The 23,919-nt window shown below is 45.4% G+C and overlaps 1 pseudogene; it reads left to right on the top strand.

Annotated features, from left to right (window-relative positions):
• The first annotated feature begins 21,717 nt into the window (after positions 1–21,717).
• On the top strand, positions 21,718–21,834 carry LOC136646982 (5S ribosomal RNA; annotated as a pseudogene).
• The last annotated feature ends 2,085 nt before the right edge of the window (positions 21,835–23,919 follow it).

Here is a 23,919-nt window from a genome sequence, read left to right as displayed (position 1 = left end):
GTTTTTGCAAGAAGTGATCAAATACTGGATATGAACTGACATAAAAAGAAACACCCCTGAATCAACAAGTGTAGTTGTAGGGGGGGAAAAATTACCATTTCATCGCATCTGATCTGGCAGGGGCGGAGAAGAAGAGTGTGCAAAATTAGAGGCACTGGGGAAAAACCTGAGAGGTTTGCAGATAGAGTGATTGCAGGAAGCCTCAGGAAAAGCCAAAGGATTTCAGAAGGAAGCCAGATTCCTCTCTCCTTAATGAATCCGGATCCACTGAACCCACGCCAGCAGTAAAAGCCATTCCTTGCTTGGCTCAAAGCCTGCCATTTGCCTGCTTCGTTTTCAAAACAAGAATTTGAAGTTGGAGGCTGTTGGTCAAAGGTTAGATTGCAAAACACTTCACCTGCTGGGTATGGGGCAGTTCCAGGAAGAACTTTAGGAGATCTCTTGAAAGGTAAGCAATGATTTTACAAAGAACAATTACTGATAGAATAGCTTTTGTTTTCATTGCAGCTGCCCACCCCCCAAATAATTATGCTTTAGGCTTTAAAAATCAGGTGCAAGCAGAGTAAATGATCATCTGTTTTGCTGGGCAATACCAGGTTTTTTTTTAAGCAAGCCACAGCTTCTTGTTTAACTGTACGTCTAACAGCACAACCCTAGTGTGCTGTGGACCCAGCGCAACCATCCCCACGGCAGCTCAGACAGTCATAAATGTGCCATAAGGCACATTTGTGCCTACTTGGGAGCCAGTTGGGTTGGCACAGAGGCCTAGTACCAGATACAATCCCTGCACTGACTGGCAGAGATAAGTTCGTGCTGTGCAGTGTGGGGGTGTGAGGAGTGTGGCAGGAGGGTGGTTTGAAGGAAAGAGGAGACATTTTTGTTTGGTAGGAGATCAGAAAAGGGGGGTGATCAGGACCAGCATGGGGCAGGATCAGCAGAGGCCTCCTGTACCATATACTAACCCCTATTTCCAGCCCAGGCAGCCCTACATGGGCTTCTTGGATTTGTGCCAGCTATATAGCTGGTGCGGATTCAAGAAGCCCCATAGAGGTGGTTGGGACTTTACCTGTGGTATGGGGAAATAGATCCCCTTAACACGAGGAGATCTCCAGCCTGCTCCAAAGCTGCACTGGATGCAGCACAGGCCGTGTGGCCTGGCTACACCAGTGCAGTTTAGGATTGGGCTGCTTGATGGATAAGCCGCTATTGTGTCTGTCCCAAACTCAAACCCAGTGGGATCCACCCAAGCACCGTCCACATATTAATTCTGCCCCCTAACTCAGAGAGCGACATCTTTAGGTCCCAGCAGATTGCAGCATTTGGGGATTTCAAGAGTTTACATCTTAGCAGCGTGACCTGAAGCAGCAACACCTTTAAAGGGGCATAACTGTGTTTATAGCTCGTTCCTGATGCTGGTTCCCAGTGGAGATGTAGAATCAGAAGACTTTGGGCTAGTCAGTGCAGCTAGAGATAGTGGCTTGCATAAGTAAAAAAACTTCCACCTCTATGATTTGAATGCTGATGCTTATTATCTAGGCCAGGGGTGCCCAAACCCCGGCCCCGGGGCCACTTGTGGCCCTCAGGGGCTCCCAATCAGGCCCTCGGGGAGCCCCCAGTCTCCAGTGAGCCTCTGGCCCTCCAGGGACTTGCTGGAGCCCATGCTGGCCCGATGCAACTGCTCTCAGCATGAGGACGACTGTTTGACCTCTCACCTGAGCTGTGGGACCAGGGCTCCCTCCACTACTTGCTGTTTCACGTCTGTGATGCAGCAGTGGCAGCAAAGGAAAGGCTGGCCTTGCTTTGTGCAAGGCCTTGAGCTACTACAAGACCTCCATTCATTCATATATGTTCCATCTCTAATAAATTCATGTATGTAAATTTATTCAAATTTTAAATGTAAATTAATTCTTTTTTTCCCCTGGCCCCTGACACAGTGTCAGAGAGATGATGTGGCCCTCCTGCCGTAAAGTTTGGACACCCCTGATCTAGGCACCAGAGTACTACACAGCTAGACATACAACATATACAGCCCAGGATAGCCCAACCAGATCCACTGCCTGGAGTCACCACTGCTGGTGCCACCTCCCCCCTACCTCAAAAAAACCCAGAAAGAACAACAAGCAGCCACTTACCTTGTTCCTTACTGGGCATTCTTTTTCAACAAAACCAGCAGCAAGGGTCATGCTGAAAGTCACAAGGAAAGAGCAAGGTAGGTAGTGGCTTCCTTACCCTCTCTCCTTCCTCAACATGTCCCCTTGCGTTTCAACGGATTGCACAAGAAAGCAGTGGGGTGAGCGAAGTGAATTGCCTCTGCCAGTGCCCAAACAAACTATGCAGTCAGCAGTGCTCCACATGCCTGTTTCCTCACCTTGCTCCTTGCTCACATGGTCCCTCGGGAAGTGGATCCAGGAGGTGTCTGCAGCAGGCTGGAGGGAGGTGGTGGCAGACTCAGAGTGAAGGGCACCCCAAGCCTGCCACTCCCCCCACCACCTGCCACATGACAGAAGTCATGTCATTTGCATTATGGATGGGCCGGCTCTGCATATAGCTGAACTGCCCAAAAGACCAGAAATCACATTTTCAGTTTTAAATCTTGTGACCAGTGGCGGAGGAGAAGGAGGAAGAGTAGGAGGAAGGACAAGCTGCATTTATTTCTGTATTAAGAGGTGTATTTAAAAAAAACAAACACCATACAGTATTTGTTCCATACACTACTTTCAAATGGACTAAAACATGAACAATCCCCTGGCAAGAGTTAGAAACACTACTGTGTTTGCAATTCCCTGTAATATAACATCACAGGTATCAATGCCTTAAGGCTACAATCTTATGACGTCTTAAGCACACTTACCTGGAACTAAGGCCCACTGAACATTGTGGAACTTAGGGGCCAATCCTATTTGGGCCATGCCCGCCCAGCACCGGCGCACAGTGTCACAAACATACCATAAGGCATGCCTGTGACACCCTGCAGGTTTGGCGCGGGTGCTGGCTCAGTGCGAGACCTCCATCCGGGCGGAGAACGGAGGACTGCTGCCCAGAGCTGCAGATGAGTGCCGGATGGCAGAACAGTAAGTCTGGTTGGGGGGAAGTGTTCCAGGGTGGGGGGAGGAAGCAGGGTGGGAGGGGGCAGAGATGGGGCAGATTCTGCTGCCACATCCTAACCCCCACCCAACCCAGAAGACCCAACATGAGTCTGCTCAAATCTGTGCCTGCTCAATAGCATCACAGATCCTAGGAGACCCATCGAGGCTGACTGGGGATTGTACGGGGAACCCCGAGTACACCCCACGTTACTTCCCAGCCCTATGGGATGCAGCAGTAGCCATTTTGGCACCGCTGCAGCCCTGGGCACTGGGAAGCACAGGATTGGGCTGCCCATTCTGAGTAAGCATGTACAGGACTGCAGTGCTAGTGGGGGAACTTACACTATATTTTCCATAATCTTAGCAATGAGCACTTAAGACTTCAAGATGAAAAAGCAAAAAACAAACAGCAGCTAAAATACCTTAAAACGGGGGTGGGGCCGCAGAACACTGAACACCGTCAGCTTTTAGAAGCATGATCCAACTTGTTTTTAAAAACAGATGTCTGGTGATAGAAACATTTACCAGTGCTTAACAGAAGAGAAGGGATGTGAACAGAACTAGTGGTGTGTGTGTTTTTCCCTCAGACCCTCTAGCTATGTTTCTGGGGCACAATCCAGCAAAATGTAGCAATTTTTGCTCGGTTGTGCTCTGTCTGGAAAACTAGTCAGTCCTGGAAGTTGCAGAAAAAAAGCAAAGCAATAGGAAATTTCTGGGCTGATGCTTTATCACAGGGCACACTGCTGATAAAGGGAGTGAAACTGCTTCAGGAGAGGAAAACACCTCTCCTGAAGCATTTCATTCTAAAGTAACATTTGTCACCACGGACAGTCTAGCAGTCGTTTTGAGCATCCCAGGGTATAACAGTTCATTCTTATGTCACTAGAGTGACATTTCTGGTGCTTCCTCATGTCTGCTGGGTTCCCTTCTCTTGTAATACAAGAATTGGAACCACATTGCAAAGTTGATGGTAATACGTTCAAGAATCACACAACCTATATTTAACTTATGAAACTTATGACTACAGGATGTGATGATGACCGCTATCTTAGATGATTTTTACAAGGGATTAGACAAATTCATGGAGGTAGATCTATCAAGAGCAGTTTAATCATAATAGTAAAACAAAAATTCCATGTTTAGAGGCACCAGGACTTGAGGCAATTTCCTTCATGCCTGACTTGCAAGAGTTATTTGGTTAACCCTTTGGTTATTTGGTTTATGCCAGATGCAAGGGAGGGCACCAGGATGCAGGTCTCTTGTTATCTGGTGTGCTCCTTGGGGCATTTGGTGGGCTGCTGTGAGATATAGGAAGCTGGACTAGATGGGCCTATGGCCTGATCCAGTGGGGCTGTTCTTATGTTCTAACCAATGTTGGACACAGGATCTTGAACAAGATGGCCCCTAGCTCTGATCCGACAAGGTGGGTCTTAAGAACCACAACACTCTAGTAATGTAGGAATGGAAAACTCCAAGAAGGTGCGGGATCACATTGAAAGAAACACATCAGCAATCCAAGCTAGGCAAAGGAGGGCAATTATTCTCACCAATCCTATCTTGTTAACAGGCAGGACCTGGAGCCTGTGGGCATCCAAGATGCTGCCTTATAGTTGTGAGGGAGGGGGGTCCAACTGTTGCCTCACAGTTGTGCTTCTAATCAAGCAGTGAGCTGCAGGGACTCTTGAGTGCCTTTCATTACCCTATCTCCCTACAGCCCACTCTGGACAGAGACACTAAAAGTGAGCAGGAAGTGAATCAGAAAGCAACAAGCCTGCTTCCTACCTGTTACCCAGTGGTTCCCAAGGGGGCTACAGTAAACTCATAGGGGCACCACAGGATGTCCCCGGGAGCCTCTTCTTACCAGCTCCCTGGGCGCTGCAATTTTGAATGGTGAGAAATTGTGTGATTCAAGATTGTGGCACCCTAGAGAGCTGAGCAATGGTGCTGCTACGATAGGGCACTGTGACCAAGGTAATTTTGGGAACCGCTGCCCTAATCTCTCTCCTTCTCTATAGTCCTTTTAAACAAAACAGGAAGTGTAGGATGTGCATTCCCAATGGGTTCCACACTTCCTTTGGTTTAAAGGGACTGTGCAAAGGAGAACTATAAAGGGATAGGGGGCAAACTCACTGCCTTCCATGCAGTAGGCACTAGGCAGGAAATGGGGGCTCATGGCAGAGGCAGATTGGGTAGTGAATTACCTCCTGCAGTCCCTTTCTGTTGCAACTATGAGACAACTCCCTCTATATAGCACAGAAAGTAGTGTAAATATGTAAGTACATAACTTGAAGATTAACGTAAATAAACCATCCAATAAGTGTCAACTATTTATTTGGGAGGGGAAAGCCAAGTATGAAAAAGGTTAGAGCTCTCCGTCTTTGTGATTTGTTCTGCAAAGCTTTTTCCCCCTGAAAAAGTTATCTGAAAAGGGCTGTGCACAGAGAGGCCTCTACAACTATACAGCAAGCATGAATCAATACAGTTCTGAGGGCCATCTCTTTTTCAGTTCTCTAACCATAGATATGAGACAGAACAAGAGGTGAGAGAGGTGAATGTCTTTTGTATTACCAGGAAAGATAAGTTTTGAGTGGGTGGCAGGGGGGCATTTGCCTTGTCTCTTCAAATAAGACGTTCTTGGAGAAAGTAATAGCTTTTTATTGTTAAGTCTCAGGAATTGCCAAATGGCACATAAGTACAAAGAGTTCTTGGGGCGGGGGGGGGGGGGAATTTGATAGAGTCTTAGAGGCAAGGGAGCACTCTCTTGTTATAGCTTATGGACATTTGATCTTGGTGCCATTACAATTGTTTTGAACAGAGTGCTGTTTTGCAAGCTTACCTGGAGACACAAATAACGGCCCTCAATGACAACAACACGGTCTTGTTCCAGTGGTTCGCAGAATCATGCGCTAGAGTCCAATACCTTACTTATCCCTTTGTGCAGGTGAAGGAATTCAAGTCTAATTGTCTACTCTGTACACCTGAGCATATCAATAATTAGAATGTATTCTGCTATCTTTAGTGCTCACCTTGTTAATTTGGTTCTTGCACTCTTCTACATATAGCATGTGCAGGTGCAGCCTATTTATCCATGGATTTTTTATCTGTGGATTTGTCTCAATGCGAATGGGGTGGGGGTACTGAAAGTCACACACACTTTTGTTTCCTTTGCCCTGCGCTGGCATCTCGCTTCATTTCCAGGCAGCCCAAAACACTGCAAAAAGGCTCTGCCTCCCCCAGGCAGGGAAATAGCCCTGGAAGAGTTCCCCTTGCAAAGGAACAGTAACACTCCTGGAGCCCCTGAGCCAGCAAAGAGGCTGAAGAGGGGAAGGGGGGGGCCGAAAATCTCTGTAGCCAGAACATGTGCAGCAAGGTAGAGCGCTCTCTCTCTCTCTCTCTCTCTCTCTCTCTCTCTCTCTCTCTCTCACTCACTCACACTCACACTCACACAGGGGCAGGTGTGGTAGCAACAGAGGGGATTGCTTTGAAAAACCCAGGGAGTGTTTGCCAAATCCCCCCCCCCCACTGAGATGGTGCAAGTAATCACCGACACAAGCAAACCCTCCCCCACCATGGTGCAGGCTACAACCGACACAAGCAAGCCTTCCCACCAAGCAAAGCATGAGATATAGCCTACAATCCTCTCCACACTTTCCTGGGAGTAAGCCCCATTACTACAATGGGGCTTACTTCTGAGTAGAAACGCTGATCTTAAAAGATCAGCATCCCAACTGTGAAAGAAGCCAGGCAGCTGGCAACGGGGAGGGCTGAGAATGGAGCGGAGCGGAGGGGAGGGGATTGATAACAGCTGCCTTAGTTTCCTTCCATCCGGAAGTGTCAGGCTGCCACGTATTTGCATAACTCTACGGCATTTAGCACAACACGTTTTTGTTAATTGCGCCGAGTCACGGAACGGAACTAACACAGATAAATAAGCTCCACCTATATATACAATAGAGCTTGTGGAGTGTAGTCCACTCACTTTCAATGTTTGTTCTAGGGACATCTCAGGCTTCTCACAGTGGAACCTTATGCATTTACCATACCAGACCGTAAGAAGTACTGGAAGTCACACTGAGTGCACACCTCAGTTGCATATCAGGGGACTTTTAGTGTCAAGATTAATAATGCCAGGTAAGCTTCACTGAAAGGCAGTTTTTACACCTCCAGTCTTCTCCTACAATGTGTTGCATGCATTCACCAATTCACTTCACTGGAATTAGCAATGAGGCCTGGCACCCTAAGCAACATATGCAGCACCATATACCTTGTGAGACTCTTGGTCCAATCAAGCCCACTTGATTGTCTGCTCTAAATGGCAGAAGTTCTCCAACATCGCAGGTAAAGAGGGTCCCCACCAAATTGGAGGGGCCAGGGATGGATTCTGGGACCTTCTGCAGGCAAAGAATGCCACATACTTTATCAAACGATTGTAGACCCAGGACTTCTCCCAGGATCCTCTGCAGCTTACAAAGATCCTATGATTTCACAAATTTGTGCAAAACAGATTTTGCGAAGGTAGAAAGTTGAAAACTGAAGGGCCTGGGTGACTATACCCTGCTCAGTCACTGAACCCCATTGGGAGGCCTTACAAAAGTCACAGAACTGTTGGTAGGCATAAAAGTGGGACAATGCCTGGGTATGTGGCCTTAAGCTCCCTGGAGAAAGAGCAGGGAGATAATTAATAAAATACACACATCATGGTTACTGTCTGCTTTACCAAGCAGGCAGTTACCAACAAAAGCTCATGGCACAAGCTCCTCTCCAGTGCCATAACATGTGTTGTCTTTTTTCATAGCATGCAAAGCTGCCCCTGGGTTGATACAAATCCTATTAAAGTCAATGGGATTATTTCCATTGTCTTCACCCGTTCAGACTCTGAATTTCAGATGGTGACAGACACAAGTCAAAATGCAACAATCCCATTATGGAAACCATTTCCCCAAAAATTAACATAGCTTCAGAATACATGAAGCACAACGACACTGACTGGATAGTCCTTGAAGTGTGAACATAAACAATGGAAGAGATTCCAATTATCTTTAATTCAAATTTTAGGCCAAAATCAGAGGTGCTGATGAATAATGAATTAGCTTTTCTTTTTTTTTCCTTTTTTTTTTTTGCAGAAACTTCAGTCTTGAGTAGAATGTAAAAGAAAGATGAAAGAAACTTTAGTGGGGAGTCGCTGTGTATGTGAGAGATGGTTAATTTGCTTACACAGACATATGCTGCATTTCCATCACTTGATACCCTTACAATGCTTCAATTAACAAAATGCATGTCAACGCGCAGCTCTGAGACAGGCAGAAAATTGCTTTCTAATTTGTCCGTGCCTTTTGGAGGAAGATTTGAGATGGACATTGTCTGAGGAAATCAGAGTCAGCCCTGCCTTGCAGCAGGGGGAAGTTCAGGCAGAGAACTTGGAGAAGCAGCAGATTTGGAGCCTCCTTGGTGGAGCCACTGACATCACAACTCTAGCCCACCAAACTTTCCTCTCCTAGTCCTACTTGATGGACCCAAATCCCTTCTCCTCCCCTGCCCTCCACTTCCACTTCCTCTTCTGTGGTTGCCACCACTGACACTATGTCCCTCAAACAGGCAGCAGTCTATAAAGGGCATTTCCTGACAGGAAGAGTCAACAGGGTGTAGCAGCAGACTGACCACAACAGGGAGGGACAAGCAGGGAGGGACCAGGTGTCAATTCTTCTGTGCACTCTGAAGACTCACTTACTAACACACATGTTTGAGGAACAGTAAATCCTATAGGCACCACTGGCTCCGACTGTCTCTGGCATCACAGTGTCCTGATAAAGGAAAAGATTTATGTGCCACTTCTAGGTAAAATGTTCTCAAAGTGGTTTACAGAGCAAACAGAGTGAGAAGGCAGTTCCCTGTCCCAAAGGAGATCACAATCCAAAAAGACACCCAAGGGAGACACTAGCTACAGCCTCCAGGAGGGATGCTATGCTGTGATGAAGAGACAGCTCCTTTGCCTCTGTTAGCCACTGCTTTCAAAGGTGACTCTTGTCCAATATGCAAAGGCTTTTCACTTCAAACTGCAGCTGTAACTCTCCCCCCCCCCCCCCAGTAAATTTAACATGTAGTGCATCTTAACATATAGTGCCATGAATTCCATATTGGAAACTGGGAATCCAGAAAAACTGAAGGTCACTAATTTGGGATACATTATAACAATACAAACTCAAGTTCAAGGCATTTCCACACAGCAGCAGCCCTGCTTTTGCCCATCCTAGAGACAAGAGGTGGGTAAAATGCATTTTCTCCTATGCCTTCGATAGCAGCCTGACATGTCAAAATTTAACAGATGGCACTTTTTCACACCCACTTTTATCTCCATGCCAGGAAAATCTTCATCTGCTTAATCTTGATGTGAGGCTGCTTTTGAAAGACTGAAGAGCAAAGACTGGGGGCAAGGCAAGTCTTTGGGGGCCTCTAGCTAGCCCCCTGTGGGGTAGTCTGCATGTTACCATGTGGAGACACTGGCCCCCATTCCCCCTAGGATGGGTGACACTCAGAAACACTCAAAGTTTTCAGAAGCACACCATCACAAAAGAGGCACATCTCCACGTAACAATTCATATTCCCTGCAAGCTGTTGGTGCTGGCATGGAGACCCCACACGGGAAAGCCTGGCAGATTTCCTAGTAATTCATATGACAGACAAGGTGGGGGCACATCATAATTTCTATCGTTAAGTTTAACACGTTGATCTGTGTTTAGAAGCAGCTCTGCATATATTTGATGATCGCTTTTTGATGCTGAAGAGGGGAGTCATTTCAGGTCTCATGGTGGGAAACTCAGAACTCAGTAACAGGGGAGATTTACTGAAAAGGTCAAGGGTGCTCTTGGAGATATTTGCAATTAAGTTACAAAATCGCAATGCATTTCAGGAGTACTGTATTTACTGTGGGTATGCACAACTTGTGGTGATATAGGTGTTTCTGAGAAATAATTGCATGTGGGTGGGGAAGAAAATGTCTGCCTCCCTCTCCTTTCTAAATGGGATGCTTAAAGTTGAACAGAATAATAATTTCATCTGCAGGGGACCATATTTAAAGATAAATATATCCTTCAGGACGAAATGTCTACAGTGGTAGCTACAAGGTAAAATCACATCAGTATCCAGTATTATTTGGGTTGGTGGAACTGTGCATGTTTCATGATGAGGGCCGGGACTGAGAACAGGAAGGTGGTTTGGATTGATTGTTACTGTAAAAAGGATGCATCTGGATAAGATTTCCTTAAACTTTTTGTCTGAGACCTGGCCCAAGCGCTGCATTCAATTACACTCCATCTCTTACTTCCACTGTTCATTATCACTGTGGGCCACACAAAGGAAGGTTTCCTGCAGAGGCCACAAGGGCTACTGGGAAATGTATGATCATCATGACCACATTGATAATGACCATGGATATTTGCTAGCATCAGTTCTTCTCTTGGAGATGGAAGAAGCTGACACCTGCACAGCCCTCTGCCATCATTCAGGCTGAAGGAGCCGCCATCAGTCACTCTTACATAACTCTAGTCAACCATTATTTGCAAACTGGGGAAAATTCTGGGATGTTTAGTTCTCAAAGAAAAATGTACTAAGATGCTCAGGTGATAATATCTCATGCCTTGGAAACTTTACAAGATATATCAAACCGGTAATGGCAGCTGTTGGTTTTATGCCACTGCAAATCACAGATACAAGAATTTATCATAGATACAGGAATTGTATAAGGGCCAAGGAAGTCTAGAAATGGATTCACGACAGGATTTGCTTGAGGTCATGATTCAACCATAACCTGCTTACTGAATTATCTGCAAGCCTGTGCGCAGATAGATACTGAGACACAGTTCTGTATCTCACGATGATGGCTAAGATTTCAAATGCATATCCAGACATTGTAAGGCTGTTACTAACTTCTAAATGAAGCTAAAAAAAAACAAACCCTGCAAATTGATATATGGATAGCATACAGCAGGACTGGGGAAAGATGGTTGATTTCCATTACTTATGAGTCCCACTGATGAATTGGATATATCTAACTGATAAGCTATAGTGTGTACAATATGTCTTATATAGTTGTGAAACAGCATTGGAAATCATTGCACTTCTATATGGCAAAGGACTGTGAAAGTTGCCTAAGTGAAATATAATGACTGTAGTTTTCTTATTAATAAATTACGACCCAGGATGCTACAGAAGGTGATTTTGCCTAATGCTCAGAAGGATTTCGTAGCAAAGGTTGTATTTAGGACACTTCTGGATTATTCTGATATAGACGTATACTTGGTTGCCTCATCTGGTTGCCTCTGCGGCAAGTAAGTTCCTTGCCTAGCTACCCCGCTTCCTCACTCAGTGACATAAGATCAGCTTGGAAAATGGGCCATGTTTCTTAATTACTGTATAGCATCAATTCAACACATCCTGCAGCAGGTCCTATCTAGATAGAACTTCATCCCCTTCAGTATGGGCACCTGCTCTGGAAAAGACAAACTGTTGCTTCCTCCTTGGGTGTTACCAGCCTGGCTCCAACCTGAGGTCACCTCTCTCTGACTCCAGGTTTTCCACACTAACTCCTGGAAAGGGGGTCAAGGCAGCCAAATTGCTTTGCTATCCCAAGCCTGATTGCCTTTGAGATGAACTTTGCAATTCAAACCCAAGGGGTCACCAGCCTTCATTTCTGAGCCTCTTGAGATGCGTCCCAGTTCCCCATCTGATTCTTGCTTACCTCCGGGTGCACACCAGTTCCTTAAACCTACTCCCTGCCCTGCACAATACCTGCCAGTAGTGGCTGCCTTGGCAAAAAAACACCACACCTCAAAGACACTTTGGGATATGTGAAAAAACATCCCGTAAACAACCAGCGACTATCCCACAGGTTGGTGGACTGGGGTGCAAAGCCTCCTAGAATCAAAATGCCAAGTTTGGGGCCTGCACACTATAAATTTAATAGTGCTGCCCCAAGCACCTATTTTTCCTGCCTTGCCCAATGTAAGGCAGGACCAGGCAAGGAAGTCCGTGCCTTGATAAAGCAGTAGAGGGCTGCATTCTGCAGACAGGAGAGCTCAACAAAAGCTGGTTGTTCGAGGTCATACAAACTACTTACACACGTAAGTGGGGGTGGGGGAAGGGAGCATAATAAAGATTTTTGTGGACTAATAAATGGTTTGAATTTGTTTGATAGGTGATGAGATCTCATCAACACAGAGCAGTTTTTCCTGTGCCTGAAGATGCATTGTTCCAGGTAGCTTACTAGGCTTCTAGTCACAGGCTATGAAGTTCTTGATTCACACCCTGGAATACCTATTGGAAAGAGAGCAGGGATTTTTTATTTCACTTTTTTCCCCAAAAAAGAATCTTTTTCCCCAGTTGTTAGAATTTCACAACTTGAATGTCACTAGAATAGGCACCTGTGAAAAAGCCAAAGTGACTCTACGAATGTCATGAATTTGGCTGGTCAAATCCCTGATCCATTCCAAAATTGAACTTTCTCTATGGTATCATACCAAAACATCGTATTCCAGCAAAGCACCATGAAAGAGTGGCTTTCTCATCCCAGTGGGGGATCTCCTGCAGGCTGGGGTTGAGAAATGAGTACAGTGCCTCAGAAACTTCCATTGCTGATGTTTGCACTGACACTGTGAGGTTTAGAAGTGAAAAGCCAATATAGTGTGCCCAAGCTTTAGAAATTGTGGGCTGTCTCAGAGACAATTCACAACTTCAGAGCATTTGCTTAAAGTCAGGCTACAACTTGGCCAAGTACATGGTTGCCATGTTATTGTCTGCCAAACATACCAAACCGACTTGCCAGCCTGCTTCTGATGTCTTGTGGTTTGGACAGCTTTCAAAAGACATGTTGTTATTGAATAAGAGGAAGCTTATAAACATCCCTAAATACTGCTTTTAAAAACTGACATCAGCAAACCTTCATGCTCTTTCTTCTGATTTGCTGCAGAAATTATGCACATAGGCCTTCACATAAGTGATCTGCCCATTCAGCTTTGATAGTGGTCTTTTGGAGAGGGGGAGGGGATCATTTTCTTTTTTTGCTTAAAATGGTGCACAAAGATTGCCCATCACTGATGCAAGCAATGCAGCTTGCATTGAGAGGTGGGTTGTCAGAATGGCAAACAAACTTGGGATGCTTTTAACCCTGCGTTTGCTGCCACCACCTCCCTCCAACCTGCTGCAGATGGAGCTCCTTTTGATCCACTTTTAGCAAGTGGGAAGCACCTCAAGAGGCAGCAATCCAGCCCCCTATCCCTTGCCTCACTCCTTCCTTGCACAGTCTCTTGAAATAAACAGGCGGCGTGGGATGTACTGGAAACCCATCACATCCTGCACTTCCCATTTTATTTAAAGTGATACCTGGTCTCCCAATGCAACCCACACTGGTTGTCTTATTTAAAGATATTGCCCAAGGAAGGACTGAAGTGAGATGGCAGGGGGCTGGACCACTGCCTTCCATGTGGATTTTTTCCCCCCAGAAGCTCTTACCACCACCACAGCCATCACCACCCTGCTTGGAGTTAAGGGGATGGGTGTGATGATGGAGGAGGCGGAAGAGGCAGTGGCAGCAAATTTTCTGCACCTCCTGTGTGACCTGTCCTTGGGCAAGCCTGATGGTCGGCAAACCCAGCCCTGATGCAGCAGACGTGCAGCTCAGATGAATAAAATATGAACACATGAATATGAATTCAATTCATATTGAATATGAATATGACAATATAAAGGGATTCAGACTCAGAAATGGATCCCACTCAGGCCTGGCAGCAAACTGACAAGACATGGTGTGTATCTGCCTGCTTCCCCCTCTGACCTTCAGTCCACCGAGCCAGTTTATCCCATGCTCTAATCCTCTTCTGGTCATGAGAGCAAACAAGAGGATAGCCTGGCAGCAGCACCTTCTTCCTCTAGAACTGCTGCCACAAACACTGTGCTATGGCCTTCCCACCAGCGTGCTGACTCCCTGAATTGCTGCAAAGTGCTTTACGGCACTTTTGCAGCAGCCAGCGCTTTTGAATAGGATAGGGCTGTTAGTATAATAAGCTGGAAAAAAAATCTATTTTAATTTCTTCAATTATATTCAATGTTAAAGATGTAAAAAGATAGGTAAAATGTCGCAGGGGTTCAATTAAGCTGGACTTAAGAAATACTAAGGTAGAAAATGGCATCCTTGCTTTGAAAATATAAACCTAATATTACAGGTTTTTCCAATTATCACAACTTTAAGCACTTTGGGAATGTTTGCACCTGTGAAAAGAGTTCTCTGTGACTAGCCCTGAACTTTCTAAAAGTACTATAGTTCCCAGGATTCCTTAGTTGAGATTCATAACAGATTTGGGAACTGACTTTGAATTTCTAGAGCAGATATGCCCTTAATCTCCTTTGTTATATTTGCACAACCCAATCCTATACATAGTTCTTTAGAAGCAAGCCGCAGGGAGGTCAATGGGGTTTACTCGCAGATAAATGTGTCCAGGGTTGCAGCATTTATTTATCCTTCTAGTTGACTCAGAATCAAATACTGTTACATAATGAAATTTTATTCTATACAGAAGTAGCTGCCTTCTAGGTGCCCTCCTTAGGCTCCATGCCTGCCTACCTGCTACTAATTGTTTGTCATCTCTTAGAAGGCACCTTAATTAACGTTTTCTACATTCCTGACTGCCACGTCACCCTGCATGCCTCCTTTGTTTGTGTAAGACCTTGTTTGCCAACTGAAAAGAGCCCTGCCCTACCAAAGCAGGAGTACATTGAGAACTGAAACCCCAACTTAATCCAACCTAGTTTTGAATAATCTTGTTTACCATTGCAGCTACCTACCCAAAGGTCACAATCCAATACAGAGTTGGGAGTGCCTTTGCCTACCGATTTCAGTGGAGGCAATTTTAGCTGATGGACAGCTAAAATTCAAAGACAAAATTTTTTTTCACAAATTGTCATGTTTCATTTGAGCGCATGAAGAGGATCTTTTTAAAAAAAAAAAAAAAGCATAAACGTTTTAACATTAAATAGGTTTGTCATTTCATTTTCTAAAAAGATAAATTGCAAAGAGATTAAGGGCCCAATCCTAAACTTCACATGCCAAGCTCACCACTGGCGCGCCCTGTCACAAATGTAGCATAAGACACATTTGCGGACCCTAGCACTGGTGCTCCGTCAGTGCTAGCCAAGCACTGACAGGAGCTAGGCTAGCCCTGGTGGAGCACCAGAGCTCTGCCACTCAGCGGTCATGTGGACTGCCGAGCAGCAGAAAGATAGGTGAGGGCGTGTGGGGAGGTGGAGAGGAGGAGTTCCGGAGTGGAGGAGGCAGAGGGAGGGCAGGGAAGAGGCGTGCCAGGGGAGGGAGTGGGGTGGGAAGGAGGCGGGACCAGGGGAGCTTTGCTCCACCAAATCCAGTGCCTCCATATCGGGCTGGCCGCCCAACACGGAGGCTCTTACTTCTACGGCGACCCTTGTGGGGCTATTCAGTTTACCCAGGAGAAGGGGACAAAAGTCCCCTTCTCCCGAGGAGGCAGCGACGGCTGCCTGGTGAGAACAGGATGCAGCGGCAGCCATATATGGCTCTGCTGCAACCCTGCGCACTGGGCAGCTCAGGATTGGGTTGTAAGTGAACACGTGCATCCCACACTTTATAAATTCCAGGCCTTCTAAATCAACCACATCTCCAACATATCATGCTCATTTTACATACTTATAGTGTCAAACACCGATCCCCAAATAGCAATGCACGGAGTAGTACAGTGATGCTACACTGTGTCCTGATAGTCCTGCCCAGCAAATGGTCTGGAACCATCTCTAGAGATTTGGAAGCAGCCTAGATGGGAGACAACCACATAAACCACACTGAAGTTTAAAATTTAAAAAAAAAGAATTGTATATAAAATATTTGCAATAAAGTATCGTACATATCATTCCATGCATTGGCTGTTCACATCATAGTGTTTCACTGTGCAGTATCCAAAATTAAAAAAAACCCAATATTAAATAGATATATGAAAGTCACATAATTAAGAAGGATTTTCTACTCAACCAAAATGTTGTTGTTCTCAGGAGTATGTAAGTGTACTATGAAGTAAACCTACTTCTGAACTCCAGCATTCTAGCCAGTTAGTGCAAAGGCACTGGGATAACCAACAAGTATTAGGCATGATTAAACGTTGCATTTTATTAACTTAAAACAGATGGACTGCTTACATTTCAGCTTACTGTTTCACATTAACTTGCAGTTGTCTTCCCCCCCCCCCACACACCAACCCTAGTATACTGTTAGACTTACCCCACTCCCATCACTTTTCTGGCTGTGGGCTTAATTTCAGGCAGCACCAGAAGCAGCAAAAGAAGCAAGTATTTTTTACGACTATTATTTCCAGCTTAATTTACAACAGGAACTGCTCAAAGCTCCTGAGGCAAAAAATAAATTTCCTCATGAAAGAGATTTGAATAAATCTCTTAATGCTGAGGGGCCGGCTTTATACCAAACCAGTGGTTTTCAAACGGCATTTTATGAACTCTGGGATTCTCAGAAGCTTCTCAGGGTTCACCATCAGTGAGAACCCTGAGAAGGTTATGTGTTCTAAAAGCCAATGCATCCAGCAGTCTGCAGTGCTCAGGGACAAGATATGTTGGGTATATTCTACACTGCACATCCAGGACTTATTAACAGGTCTGCCCAGTATCCTACATGAACTTAGGGTGCAATCCTATCCTGCGCTGGAACAGGCAAGCCAAGAGGCTTGTGCTGTATCCAGCACAGGATAGGGGCCATAAGCGGCTCAGCCAGAGGTAAGGGGAAACCCTGCCTCCTGCTCCCTGCTCCCCACCTGCCCACCCCCGGGGCCGTCCACCACCCGCCCTCCCCCCGCCCAGGAACACCTCCCTCCCGCCTACTCCCCGCCCCATCCCGTCTACCTCAGAGGCTTGCATCAGCCCAGCTGGGCCAACGCAATCCTCACAGAGGAAGCCAGCGCAGAGGCTCCACAGGCCTGCACTTCAATGAGCACCCAGCTTCAATGAGCACCCAATAACCGGCCCAGCTTCCTCCCGAGGAGGCACAAATGTGCCTTATGGCACGTTTGCTACCCTCCTGGGCCAGCGCAGGGGCTTGCACTGGCCCAAGTCACGGGCTAGAATGACCCTTAGAGCACATCTTATGCATACCTACTCAGAAGCAAATTCCATTGAGTTCATTGGGACATACTCTCATGTAAGTGTAAAATGTTTCTGTTTCATCTGGAGAAACAGTGATGCTTTGTCACCAGCATTGCGTAAAGCTAAGGTATTCTATAGAATGCCTTTGGGTGCTGCAGAATGCCCAAAACTTCAAGACAAAGTATACAATAAAATAATCTATACACATTTCTTAGATATTCTGTAAATTACCAAGTTTGGCACTGTGTGAAACTAAGTACAGGTGTGCGCCCTTTAATATCCGTTTGCTTAACGATGGACCACATATATGATGGTGGTCAAAGCACAATAAAGATGCTCTTAATGAGGCAGTCACGTCCCCCATAGCCTGCAGCAGAGTGACTGTTTACACAACAGAGAGGCTCTTAATTCAAAGAAGAGGCAGTCTATCACCAGTAGCCTGTGCAGCCAGCTAGTGTTTGGCAGGTAGCACCTGTTTACACAACAAAGGCAACAGATTGGACTGAAAGGTCACTTAATGACCTAATTGCATCACAACGGGATGTATCCCCATCATTAAGTGGTATACATCTGTATTGCAGAATACTTTGCCAAAAAATGCTAGGCATTCTGTTGACTACCTAGGCATTCTATTAAAATCCCTAGGCAAAGTATATAAGATCAGAATGAAATAAGCTTACTGTAGTCCATACTCTGCTCAAAAATGCTGGACATTCTATAGGATACCTAGGCATTCCATTTGTTAAAATATATAAAGTCAGAATGAAATAAGCTTATCTCATTGCCAAAAAATGCTAGGCATTCTATAGAATACCTAGGCTTTCTACACAATACCTTAGTTTCACACAATGGTGGTAACAGCCCTGATGAACAATAGTTCACACATAGTGTATTCAGGGTCACAAACAGGGCAAGCATTTGTTGCAGTAGTTGGCTGCACAACAGTCAGATGTGACCAACCGGATTTGCACTGCAGTATGTAATATGCTGAAATTAGTTTAAAGCTTCTGCTTCACACCCCTGTGCCACGCCCCATGTAAGCGAGAGGCCCTTGACATGAGTCCCTTTCCTCCCAGAAACGTGAGGCCCTTGACGTACCAAGCTCATAAAAGAATGCTGAGTATGAACATGCCAAGAATGCTTCTCTCTACGTGTGTCTTATATGGTTACGTAAGCAAAACACACTCTCCAGTATATCACACCAATCGTTTTTCTAATCACTGCATTCCGAAGAGGCATGTTCAACAGCGTATCTCACAATATTCAAGGTGTACAAACCCAGCTGAGATGCTGTGTTAAGAAGATGGTGACACCCTAAGTTGTACCCTTCTGAATTAGATACCATGCATGTGAGCAAGATTACTCTTACATTGGAAACCTCATCAAATCCCACTCCCGAAGAGTAAGGAATTGTTTCCCGTGATTCATCCTCATTCCCCTTCCTCCCATCTTCTCATTCCCCCTACATCAAATTTTCTTTCAGAACAGCACTTAGTCATGCATGCATGCAAGCCAAAACATACATATAAGCTGCCTAAAAATTATCAAAAAGAATTTAATAAAAGGATATAAGTGCCCTATGTCAGACCTGCTTCCCTTGTAATTAAGACGGTAGCCTAGGTTTGAAGAATGTAAATTGATGCCCTTATAATTATTTGTTACTCTCTTCTAGGAATCACGTATGCAATTTACCCAATTACCTTTAAGTAAATTGCTTGTTGCACACTGTAATTCATCTCTGTTTATATTCAACTCAAACTACAAATGTTTGCTCTCCATTTCTCGTTTTTCTCCCCCCCCCCATCCACCCCAAAAAAAATGCTTAATGCAAAGAAAGAAGCAAAACCCACTCAGGATAAAGTCGGATCAAATATGTTTCAGTATTTGTTCTTTCATTTTTTTTAATTTGTCAAAATGCCTGCTATGTACATAACACATGGAGGTTAGTGTGATAAAACAGAGTCTTTTGGGCTCAGGGCTGGCCCAAGTTCTGTATTTCTGAGGCAGGGTGTCAGGTGTCACCCCTGCCCCCTTACCTGGTGACACACTCAGTGTGAAGAGCTGCCTCTGCCAGCACCCTTGTCTTCATCTGCATTGCCTTCCTCTGCTGATCCTTCTCCCACATTCCCAAGATTTAAAACAGGAAGAAGGGAATGGAATGGAAGAGCCACTCTAGCCCACCATTGTCCTCTTTTCCATACTTCCTGTTCAACTGCATTCCTCTATTTTTTTCAAATGCAAGGACTGTGAGAGGAAACCAAGAAAGAAAAGTAGTGGTTAGTGGCCAAGGTGGCACCCCTCACTTCAGGTGGCCTCATGGATGAGGCAGTTTTCATTTGCCTTGATCTCGGTTATAATTCTTACAGCCCTTCCTCATATATGTTTACTCAGTAATACCCTAGTCCAGGGGTGGGCAAACCCTGGCCCTGGGGCCATTTTGGCCCTCAGGATCCCCCAATCTAGCCTGCAGAGAGCCCCCAGTCTCCAATGAGCTCTGGCCTATTGGAGACTGTTGGAGCCCTCACTGGCCCGCAACTACCAGTTGAGACCACCAGACACAAGCTGCAGGCCAAGTTAGAGCAAGGGCTTTTATAGTCTCCATGTGTTTTCTGCTTTTCCCTGGGCATTATTTTAACCACCACCATCCCCATTGCCTCCGAACAACTTATGACTCTGTGTGTTTCTGGCTTGGTCTGTATGTTTTCACTGTGTAAGAGGTGTGTTTCAAACAGTTCGTAGTTCTCATGTGACTCTACACGCCTTTTTAATAGTTTTCATGTGTATTATAAATAATAATTTTATTATCAGTAAAATTCCTTCATTCATATAAGTTCCATCTCTAATGTATTCATTTGTGTAAATTTATTCAAATTTGAAATGTAAATTAATTTTTTCCCCGGACCCTGACACAGTGTCAGAAAGATGATATGGCCCTCCTGCCAAAATGTTTGCGCACCCCTGCCCTAGTCAATGGGTCTTATTCCCAAGTGCACATATCATTGCACCCAAGGCCCACTGAATGAACTCAGTTGGATTTCTGGGTAAACAAAACATAGGGTCACCCTATTAATCAGCTGATGAAGTGCTCAAGCAAGTCACTTGCCCTCCTCTGCCCTGGGCTTGCCCTGGGCAAGTCACTCTCAGCCTCAGTTTCCTCCCAGAAAAATGATCACATAATCATCTTTTGGACACACTGGGGAAAACAGATGAGGCAAGAACAATAAGTATTTTTTCAGCAGTTGGAAAAATACTATATGAATGACAGCCTACAGTATGCATGGTACAAACAGACAAGCAGACAAAAAAGTATGGCAAAAATATTATTTGTATCTTCTAGCAAAATAAACAGAACAGGGCTTGCGAAACAGTGTACCCACAAAGCTGAGAAGCTGAAACTCACAACCAACTGGCCTGAAAGCAAAACCAGAAGAAAAGAAACTGGTCAGGCCAATTAGTTTCTGGTTGTCTGGCAACCCTACCAGCCAGATACTGTGCCTGCCAAGTGCTTAACAACCTTGTTTTGGCAGTCCCAGACAGCCCGTAAAAGCAGGAGGTTTGTCAAGTCCCCCTCAAACCAAATGAAAGTCATGTTAAAATAATAATAACTGGTATTTATATACCGCCTTTCTTGGTCTTTATTCAAGACTTTATTCAAGGCGGTTTACATAGGCAGGCTTTATTTAAATCCCTTATTAAATAGGGATTTTTACAATTTGAAAGAAGGTTCTTTCTTTCAAGAACCACTACATTCAAGGTGTTTCATTCCGATCTGGCTTCACATTCTGGCCTCCATCCTCCCACGCTCAGAGCAGATGGAATAGCTCGGCTTCAGCTTGTCAGCTGCTTCAAGGTCACACGGTGCCGGTGGCCTCGAACTGGCGACCTTGTGGATGTTATCTTCAGGCAGATGGAGGCTCTACCATCTAGACCAGACCTCCTGCCCATGTTCTTATGTTCTTTCTCGTAGCTTCACATATCCTTGAAATGCACCCCCGCTTAAAAAAACAAAAAAAAAAAACCCTTGACTTTAAGTCAACTGGAAACCAGTCACAGCTTAGGTGTCATTAGAAATAGCAAGTGGTGGGGTATGTGGGTCATGAAACAAGGTGAAACTATGGCAGAGGGATAGGGGAACTTTAGTAGCTTGCCCCCATTACAGTTTAGATCGGGAGTCCCCAAACCCCTGCCCATGGGCCAAATACAGCTAGCAGCGAGCCTCCATCCAGCCCCCAGAAAGCTTCTGGCTCTCCAGGAGCTCCCCAGGCTGTGTAATCCTCCGAAGGTGAGGAAAGCTCTGCTCCCCTCACCTCCAGAGGGTGTTCTGAGGGCCGGGGAGTCCGCGCGCAGCATACATGCAATTACCTACTTCAATAGGTTGTCGATTCACAGTCTATGCGGTAGTCCATTTTGTTGTCCTTCTTGCAGAAAATATACTCATTTCAAATTGTCTTTCTGGGAGGCTCTTCTTCTCACCATGGACTGTTACCCTGCACATGCCCGATCTCGTCTGATCTCGGAAGCTAAGCAGGGTCAGGCCTGGTTAGTACTTGGATGGGAGACCGCCTGGGAATACCGGGTGCTGTAGGCTTATACCATAATCTTTCAAGACTGAAGGTTGCCAACCAATGTTTGCAATCCTGCAGTGGATGTATGCTCTTTCCCTCATATTATTTTCTCTTTAGCACAAACTAGTTTGCTGTTACAAATGAAATCAGCAAACTGTGGTTTGTGTTTGCCTTCATAAGTAGAATTGAAATCCAGGCTCAAACAGTGGTTAGCAGTTCTGATCTGAAGGGCAAGCACAACCCATAGTTGGTTAAGTTCGGATGTGGCCAGTGATGTGATCCTCCTTCTCTAAAGGAAGTCCCCATTTCAGGGTCGGAGCAGGGATTTCCTAAGATTGGGAAAGGTTCCCACTTGAGTCCTTGGAGAACTTCTGCCAATCGGAGGAGAGAATCCTAGGCTAGCTAGACTAATGGCCATCTTAATATAATGCATCTTTGAATATATTCCTAGATCCCATTCTGACATTACAGGAGAGACGCACCTATGAGCATGAACACACACACACACACACACAGAACCGTCTTGAACTGCCCATCTGCCTTTGACTTCCTGTTCAAAGCAGAACAATTCCTCCAGCATCATAAAAATTAGCCAGTGGTGTTACCAGAATTGGGAACAGCACAAGTCACACCTTCAGGCTCTGATTACAGCACCCCAGACATGTGCAGAGGCAGCAGTGTTTCCACAATATTGTGGCAGTGACTTTAAACCTTGAACCTCATTATTATCATGAATATTTTGCTAACTGTAACGGAGAGGTGCAACACTGGGTCTCGCCGGCCGTTTGTGTAGTGTGGGAAAGCAGATGGACAGACAACCAAACCAGCCAATTATTATTCTTGTGGATTAAACTTTAAAAACATTTGTGGTTGGCTATTATTCACAACATTGCAAGGCCATCTCAGCTAGTATCTGCGTGTTTAATGCAGTGAAATAAAAATAACTCCATAGTTCCTTGCTTGATATTAGTGATCCACATGTGACTAGTTGTTCCTGGCAGAGCCTTTCTCGGCTATTAAAACCCTCACATTGGATGTTAGCAGCACGTTAGCCCTGATCCAGCACCAATGTACGCTATGAATGTAGACGATCGCAAGTTCAATCCACAGCACATTCAGTTTAGAGCTCTCAAGCAGTATGACTGGGGGGGAAAAACCCAGAGAGTCACAGTCAATTAGATTAGCCAGTATTAGGCAAGAGGGTCTTACTGCTCTGACTCATGAAATCTTCCTGAATATAGAGCTGCAGGGATATAAGATGGTTTTTCTGACAGTCTGAAGAGATCTCCACCATCATGTTAGAAGACAGGGGAGCACATTTCACAATGTTAGAAGGGGGGGAAGGGTCATGAAGTATTAGAGAGCATTACCGTGGGGGGGGGGGAGTTCATCTTTAGCATTCAGAATTGGAAAGGGTAGATGAGTGCTTCCCACTGCAGTGGAGTGCAGGGAGTGCTCAGCCTTAACAAAATGATTCAAAGCAAAACACAGAATGGAACATGGCCTATGTTGGTGGTCATTAGAGATGATGTGAGCATTAGTCAACAGGTTCATTCCACGACATGCATATTCTGCACTCACTAATACAATAACGGCACTATCTGGGGGCTCAGGAGATAATCTCCTAGGCGCAGGGAGTCAATATTGTGATTTCAGTGATAACATTATCTAAACAAAAAATGGTCTGGATTTTACACAACTGTAGGGGTGTGAATAGCTGAAAAGTCCCCACTTCACATCTTACCCGCATTAAATCCTTCTGTGATTTATAGCCCAATCTTATCCCCCACCATTGGCACAATGCAGTTGCGCTGACAGAGCGTGCCCTGCATCCAATGGTGGGGGGGGGGGCAGAGAAGGTAAGTAAAAATATTTACCCACCCCCATTAGCTGCCCAATCGCCCATGGGTCTCCTCGGACCTACGCCAGCCATTTTGGTCTGAGGGGACAGCCTGGAAAAGAAGGGGTAGGATCTGGTATGCTCTTGTGCCACTGAGATGCATCCCTCCCACCCCCACCCCCTGCCCACGACGCTGCTCTGCCACCAACTTACTGGCACCGACGGAGGCTTCAGAAGCCACTATTTCATATACTGTGCTACTGCCCAT

The sequence above is a fragment of the Tiliqua scincoides genome, chromosome 3 (genome assembly GCF_035046505.1).
Source record: "Tiliqua scincoides isolate rTilSci1 chromosome 3, rTilSci1.hap2, whole genome shotgun sequence".
Lineage (NCBI taxonomy): Eukaryota > Metazoa > Chordata > Lepidosauria > Squamata > Scincidae > Tiliqua > Tiliqua scincoides.
Note: the sequence above shows the minus strand (reverse complement) of the source record. Positions and strands in the feature narration are given on the sequence as shown.